At 40.6% G+C, this 7,971-nt stretch overlaps 1 pseudogene; it reads left to right on the top strand.

The window, feature by feature from the left end:
* Positions 1 to 453: 453 nt before the first annotated feature.
* Positions 454 to 651, top strand: LOC112649015 (U4 spliceosomal RNA; annotated as a pseudogene).
* The last annotated feature ends 7,320 nt before the right edge of the window (positions 652 to 7,971 follow it).

The following is a 7,971-nucleotide window of genomic DNA, read 5'->3' as shown; positions in this document are numbered from 1 at the left end:
AATTCAAAGAACAAACTCCTGGTTTTGTTAATCTGTTCTACAGTTCTTCTGATCTCTATTTCATTGAGTTCTGCTAAAATCTTTATTATCTCTCTTCTGCTTGGCATTCGTTTTATTTGTTCTTTCTCCAGTTCCTTTAGGTGCGAAATTAGCTTGTGTATTTGAATTTTTTCCAATTTTTTGAGAGGTGCTTGTATTGCGATGTATTTCCCTCTTAGGACGGCTTTTGCTGGATCCCAAAGAATTCGAATGGTTGTATCTTCATTTTTGTTAGTTTCCACGAATCTCTTTAATTCTTCTCCCATTTCTTGGTTGACTCATTCATTCATCTTTTAGTAGGATGCTCTTTAACCTCCATGTGTTTGAGTTGCTTCCAAATTTCTTCTTGTGATTGAGTTCTAGTTTCAAAGCATTGTGGTCTGAAAATATGTCTCAGATAATCCCGATCTTTTTAGCTTTGCACAGTGGCAGTATCATAGCCAATGAGGTTTATTCGAGGTATGATTACTGCTAATCCCGATCTTTTGGTATTGGTTGAGACCCGATTTGTGACCCAGTATGTGGTCTATTCTGGATAAAGTTCCATGTGCCCTTGAGAAGAATGTGTATTTTGTTGCGTTCAGATGGAAAGTTCTGTATATATCTGTGAAATCCATCTGGTCCAGTGTATCATTTAAGGTCCTTGTTTCTTTGGTGATGTTGTGCTTAGAAGATCTGTCATTTGCAGAACATGCTGTGTTGAAGTCTTCTACTATTAGTGTATTATTATCTAAGTATCTCTTTAATTTGGTTATTAATTGACTGATGTACTTGGCAGCACCCACGTTAGGGACATGAATATTCACGATTGTTAGGTCTTCTTGTTGGACAGACCCTTTAAGTATGATATAGTGTCCCTCTTCATCTCTTACTACAGTCTTTGGGATAAACTTTAATTTATCTGATATGAGGATGGCTACCCCTGCTTTCTTTTGAGGACCATTTGAATGGTAAATGGTTCCCCACTCCTTCATTTTCAGGCTGGAGATGTCCTTAGGTCTAAAATGAGTCTCTTATAGACAGCACATAGATGGGTCTTGCTTTCTTATCCAGTCTGAAACCCTGCGTCTTTTGATGGGATCATTTAGCCCATTCACGTTCAGAGTTACTATTGAAAGATATGAATTTAGTGTCATCATAATACCTATTCAGTCCCTGTTTCTTTTTTTTTTAATTTATTTTTTATTGGTGTTCAATTTACTAACATACAGAATAACCCCCAGTGCCCGTCACCCATTCATCAGTCCCTGTTTCTGTGGATTACTTCCTTGGGCTTCCTCTTTCTTTTACAGGGTAACCCTTAATATTTCTTGCAGAGCTGGTTTGGTGGTCACTTATTCTTTCAGTTTCTGCCTATCTTGGAAGCTCTTTATCTCTCCTTCTATTCTGAGTGAGAGCCTTGCTGGATAAAGTATTCTTGGCTGCATGTTCTTCTCATTTAGGACCCTGAATATATCCTGCCAGCCCTTTCTGGCCTGCCAGGTCTTTGTGGAGAGTTCTGCTGTTAATCTGATATTTCTCCCCATATAAGTTAAGAATCTCTTGTCTTTCACTGCTTTAATGATTTTCTCCTTATCTTTGGAATTTGTAATTTTCAGTATTAAATGTTGAGGTGTTGAACAATTTTTATTGATTTTTTTTGGGGGGAACCTATCTCCTGGATCTGAATGCCTGTTTCCCTCCCCAAATTAGGGAAGTTCTCAGCTATGATTTGTTCAAATATACTTTCTGGTCTTTACTCTTTCTCTGCCTCTTCTGGAATCCCAATTATACATAGATTCTTCCTTCTCAGGCTATCATTTATTTCCCTTAGCCTTCCCTCATGGTCTCTTAATTGTTTTTCTCTTTTTCCTCAGCATCCTTCCTTACCATCAACTTGTCTTCTATGTTGCTCACTCTTTCTTCCACCTCATTAACCCTAGCCATTAGGACATCCAGTTTGGATTGCATCTCATTTGATTTATTTTTACTTTTGGCCTGATTAGATCTAAATTCTGCAGTAATGTAGTCTGTAGAGTCCTTTATACTTTTTTCCAGAGCCACCAGTAGCTTTATAATTGTGCTTCTGAACTGGCTTTCTGACATCGAATTGTAATCCATATTCTGTAACTCTGTGGCAGAGAGTACGGTTTCTGATTCTTTCTTTTGTGGTGAATTCTTCCTTCCAGTCATTTTGTTCAGTGGAGAGTGGTTGTATGAGCAGGCTGAGTCAAGAATATCAACCATGAACTAAGTAAATTTCAGCCTAGATGATTCTGATGAGGTCAGAGACCAGAAAATGAAAACGAAGGTCAGAACAAAATAAAACAAAATGACCACTAAGGTGAAAAACAAATTTTAAAACAAAGTAGTAAAAAATAAAGGCCAAAAATCCCAAAAAAGAAAAAAAGAAAGAAAAGGTAAAGAAGACAAAGAGAAAAAACAAGAAAAAAAGGGGGGGGACTGGGGGATGGTGGTGGTGAAGATGTTGTAATGGAGGGAGAATGTAGTCTACCTGAGGGGTCCTAGGAGGTGATCCTCTTGGTTCTGAATGTATTAAATTCTGTATGTTAGAAGATGCTCAATCCTCAACTTATAAACCAGTAATTCTTGTAGAGAGCCCCAATACTGACCGCCAAAACATAAACAAGATCAAAGAGGGGGGTAGAATGGGAATGAAGAGAGAATATAATCTCACAGAATGAACCAGCACAGTATTCCACTTGGTTTTGGGTGCATGCCTCCCATGTTTTAGAAGGTATTAACTTCCACTGTTGTAGAACAAAATGAGGCAGAGAAAACCAAAAACACAAAAAAACCCCATATCTCGTATATACCCCAAAATTGAGTATGTTGAAGGGAATCCAGAAGTGAAAAATATACCTAAGAGACATAACTGTAGAAATATGAAAGTCAAAAAGGAAGATACTTAAAAATGAAGAGCTGGTAAAATATTGTAGTGAAGGTGGGAAAAGAGGAAAATATTGGAAAATTTTAGTCTGATATAAAAATGAGTTGTAATGGAAAAAGGAAAAAAAAATTAAAAAAAAGGGGGGGGGGAAGCAGGGGACCCTCTAGTTCTATATACTATATTCCCTTGATTTTCCCTTGGTCCTGGAGCTTTCCAGCACTGCTTGGTCCAGAATTTGCTCTTCCCCTGTTCTTCCAGCTGGTCTTCTGGGGAAGGACCTGTTATGTTGACTCTCAGGTGTGTGTACCTGGGGTTGCTACCCCGCTCTCACTAGGTGCCAGGCTCAGTGGGAGCTGTTGACTCCGTGAGGCCCCTGTTCCCTGGTGGCCCCGCCTCTCCCAGGCACAGGGTGAAACAAGAAGGAACAACAACACTGGTGGCAGCCGGGTCTCCAGCTCTGGAGTCAGCTCCCTGCAGTAACTACCGCAGTTTCCCAGTCCGCTCTGGCCTAGGTGCTCCGGGGCCAGTGTGGGTGCACTGATCCACACAGCTTGGGGCGCCCAGAGGCAGGAGAGTTCTCGTTATCCTGTGCCCTCCCTGCCTCTGCCTGTCCTGGGGGGAGTGCAGGACCGTGGGCTGTGTCTGCTAGGTGCCCTGGGATCTGGGGCCCTGTGCTGCTGGAACTGCGCTCCCAGGGCCGTGGCTCCCAAAGGCATGGGGCACAGACACCTCCGTCTGGGGCTGGCCCGGCTGACTGACTGGCTTCTCCCAGATGCCCCGCCGGGTGCCCACTCCAGCCCTTTACCGAGATAGGTCCTCGGTTTGCGGGGCGCTCTCCCCTGGGTGCACTTCCTCTATTAGTGACTCCAGGAAACTGGAGGCTTCACTGCCCTTCCTGTGATTCTGCCCAATTTCCCTGCCAAGTACTTTTCTTTTCTTTTTAAGATTTTATTTATTCATGAGAGACAGAGAGAAAGAGAGAGAGAGGCAGAGACACAGGCAGAGGGGAAGCAGGCTCCATGCAGGGAGCCCGTTGCAGGACTTGAACCTAAGACTCCAGGATTACACCCTGGGCTGAAGGCAGGCGACAAACTGCTGAGCCACTCAGGAATCACCCTAGGTACTTTTCTGTCCAGGAAAAATCTGGTGTGGAGTTTTAAAGTTCCCATTTCTCCTGGGCTAGGCTTTCCTGTCCCTGAGGCTTTTGCTGCTTTGCTTTAGCCCGGCTCTTCATGGGGGCCCTCCCTCATTTTATTATTTTTTATTTATTATTGTCTGCATTCCTACCTTGCTAGAAGTGAAAACTTTTCTCTCTGTAGCATTCTGGGCATTCTCTTATTAAATCTCAGGTCAAATTTGTAGGTGTTCAGGATGTTTTGAAATTTATCTAGGTATATTGGTGGGACCAGGTGAGTTGAGGACTCTACTCTTCCACCACCTTGCCCCACCTCTAAAGAAGCTATTTAAAAGGATTATTTCCCCCCCAAAAAATAAATAAATAAAAGGATATTTCCCTAGTCACATGTGCAGTGAGTTTTGGGAAGGGTCATTAATTTATATTTTTAATAATCCCCTGATCAGGGGTTGGCAGACTGGTCAAATCTAGCACATGTTTGGTTTTAGAAATAACATTTTACTGGAGCACAGACACATCTTTACATTTGTATGCTGTATTTTACTACTGGTCCTTATATGGGCCAAGTTATATACTTGTGACCAAGACCTTGTGGCCAGTAACTGTCTGTCTATATTGTCTGATCCTTCATAGTAAAGCTTGCCTCCCCCTCCCTGGATGGTGCTGCTAGCACAGTGGATGCCTGTAACTCTGTAGGCCATCCTGGAGATTAAGGAAGTTAATGGAAAGCCCTTGGAGCCATACCTGGGAATATACAACTGCTCTGTAAATGCTATTTTTTCCTTTATTTTGCAAATTGGGTAAAGTCCACTAATAAATGTTCTCATTATCCTGTCCTAGTATTCCTATGATAAGTGCAAAGCTATCATATATGTTGCATGATTTCATTTGCTAGTATTTAAGAATTTTAAGTTTCCTGTTTATGACTGACTGTAACCCATCGATTAGCAGGTGTGTTTGTCCTGTTTTGTTTTTGGGATCTCCTTGTCTGACGTGAGTGTTAAAGCTGAACAATATTTTCATGACCTGAGAAATTTTCTGCCTTTTTCTAAGCTGGAACACTGTCTGTAACACAGGAATGTTATTTTCCTTGGCCATTTGGCCGTGCTCACCACCACAACTGTGTGCCCCTCACAGCTTTGATGAGGACAGATCTTTGGCCACCTTCCTAATGTCTTCTAAGTATATCCAGGTTTTCTTCCTCTTCTTAATTGAATGTTGACCACATTCTTAGAAAGGCATTATTTCACCTATATTTTTAAAATTTATTAATATGTAGTTGTATAAAGTATTCCCTATAATTTGTTTTCACATAATTTTTAAATAAAATTCAATTAATTAACATATAATGTATTATTGGTTTCAGAGGTAGAGGTCAGTGATGCATCAGTCTTATAGAACACCTGGTGATCATTAGTTCATATGTCCTCCCTAATGTTCATCATCCAGTTACCCCACCCCCCATACCCCTCCTCTCCAGAGAGCCTTAGATTGTTCCTCTGATTAAGAGTGTCTTATGGTTTGTCTCTCTGTTTTCAACTTGTTTTATTTTTTCCTCCCTTTCTCTATAATCTGTTTTGTTCCTTAAATTCTACATATAAGTGAGATCCTGTGATAATTGTCTTTTTCTGATTGACTTATTTTGCTTAGCATAATATCCTCTAGTTCTATCCACATCATTGCAAATGGCAAGATTTCATTTTTTTTATGGCAGAGTCATATTCCATTGTATATATACACCACTTCTTCTTTATCCATTCATCTTCCATGGACATCTGGGCTCTTTCATTCACTTGACTACTGTGAACATTGCTGCTATAAACATTGGGGTACAGGTGCCCCTTCAAGTCACTATCTTTGTTTCCTTTGAATAAATACCTAGCTGTGCAATTGCTGGGTCATAGGGTGATGTTGAGCGTTTTTTTCATGTGTGTTGGCAATTGTCTTCTTTGTAGAAATGTCTATTCACATGTTCTGCCCATTTCTTGATGGGATTTTTTGTTTTTTAGGGATTGAGTTTAATAAGTTCTTTATAGATTTTGGATACTGGTCTTTTTCTTTAAAGATTTTATTTATTTATTCATGAGAGACACACACAGAGAGAAAACAGAGATACAGGCAGAGGGAGAAGCAGACTCCATTCACGAAGCCCAATGTGGGATTCGATCCCAGGTCTCCAGGATCACACCCTGAGCCAAAGGCAGACGCTCAACCGCTGAGCCACCCAGGTGTCCCAGATACTTGTCTTTATATCATATATCATTTGCAAATATCTTCTACTTTCTATCGGTTGTCTTTTGGTTCTGCAGACTCTTTCCTCTGCTGTTCAAGAGCAGTTTATCTTGATGAAGTTCCAATACTTCATTTTTGCCTTAGTTTCTTTGTCATTCGAGATGTGTCTAGCAAGAAGTTGCTGTGGCCAGATTACAGAGGTTGCTGCCTGTATTCTTCCCCAGGGTTTTGATGGATTCCGTTCTGACATTTAGGTCTTTCATCCATCCTGATCTATTTTTGTGTATGGTAGGAGAAATGGTCCAGTGTCATTCTTCTGCATGTGGCTGTCCAATTTTCAGCACTATTGTTGAAGAGACTGTCTTTTATCCATTGTGTAGTCCTTCTTGCTTTGTTGAGGATTTAGTTGACTATAGAGTTAGGAGTCCATTTCTGGGTTCTCTATTCTGTTCCATTGATCTACATGTCTATTTTGTACCAGTATCATACTCTCTTGGTGATTACAATTTTTTAATAGAGCTTGAAGTCTGGAATTTGATGACACCAGATTTGGTTTACTTTTTCAGCATTCCTTTGACTATTGTGGGTCTTTTCTGGTTCCATACATATTTTATAATTATTTGTTCCAACTCAGAATAATAAGTTGATGGTATTTTGATAGGGATTGTATTGAAGGCGTAGATTGCTTTGGGTAGCATAGACATTTGAACAATATTTGTTCTTCTAATTCATGAACATGAAATGCTTTTCCATTTCTTTGTGTCTTCCTTAATTTCTTTCATGAATGTTCTAGTGTCCTGAGTACAGATTCTTTGCCTCTTTGGTTAGGTTTATTCCTAGGGATCTTATGGTTTTGGGCACAATTGTAAATGGGAAGGACTCCTTAATTTCCCTTTCTTCTGTCTACTGGTTAGTGTAGAGCAATGCAATGGATGTCTTGCATTGCTTTTATATCCTGCCACTTTGCTGAATTCTTGTATGAGTTTTAGCAATTTTGTGGTGGAGTCTTTTGGGTTTTCCACATAGAATATCATATCATCTGCGAAGCCAGAGAATACAATTTCTTTGCCAATTCAAATGCCTTTTTAAAAAAAGATTTTTAAATTTATTTATTCATGAGACACACAGAGAGAGAGAGAGAGAGAGAGAGAGAGAGAGAGAGAGAGAGAGGCAGAGACACAGGCGGAGGGAGAAGCAGGCTCCACGCAGTGAGCCGGCCCTGAGACTCGGTCCCGGGTCTCCAGGATCATGCTCTGGGCTGAAGGTGGCGCTAAACCGCCGAGCCACCCGGGCTGCCCTGCGTTTTATTTCTTTGCGTTGTCTGATTGCTGAGGCTAGGACTTCTAGTACTATGTTGAACAGCAGTGTTGACAGTGGAAATACCTGCAGCGTGGGTGGCTGTAGGAGGAAAGCTTTCTGTTTTTTCAGTTGAGAATGATATTCAATGTGTACATTCACATGTGGATTTTATGATTTGAGGTATGCTCCCTCTATCCCTGCACTGTGGAGAGTTAAACAATAGGATACTGTACTTTGTCAAATGTTTTTTCCACACCTATCAAGAGGATCATATAGTTCTTCTCCTTTCTTTTATTAATGTAGTGTATCATATTGTTTGTCTTGCAGATGTTGAACCACCCTTCCTGCCCAGGAATAAATCCCACTAACTTGTGGT

This window comes from Canis lupus, chromosome 7 (genome assembly GCF_003254725.2).
Source record: "Canis lupus dingo isolate Sandy chromosome 7, ASM325472v2, whole genome shotgun sequence".
Lineage (NCBI taxonomy): Eukaryota > Metazoa > Chordata > Mammalia > Carnivora > Canidae > Canis > Canis lupus.
Note: the sequence above shows the minus strand (reverse complement) of the source record. Positions and strands in the feature narration are given on the sequence as shown.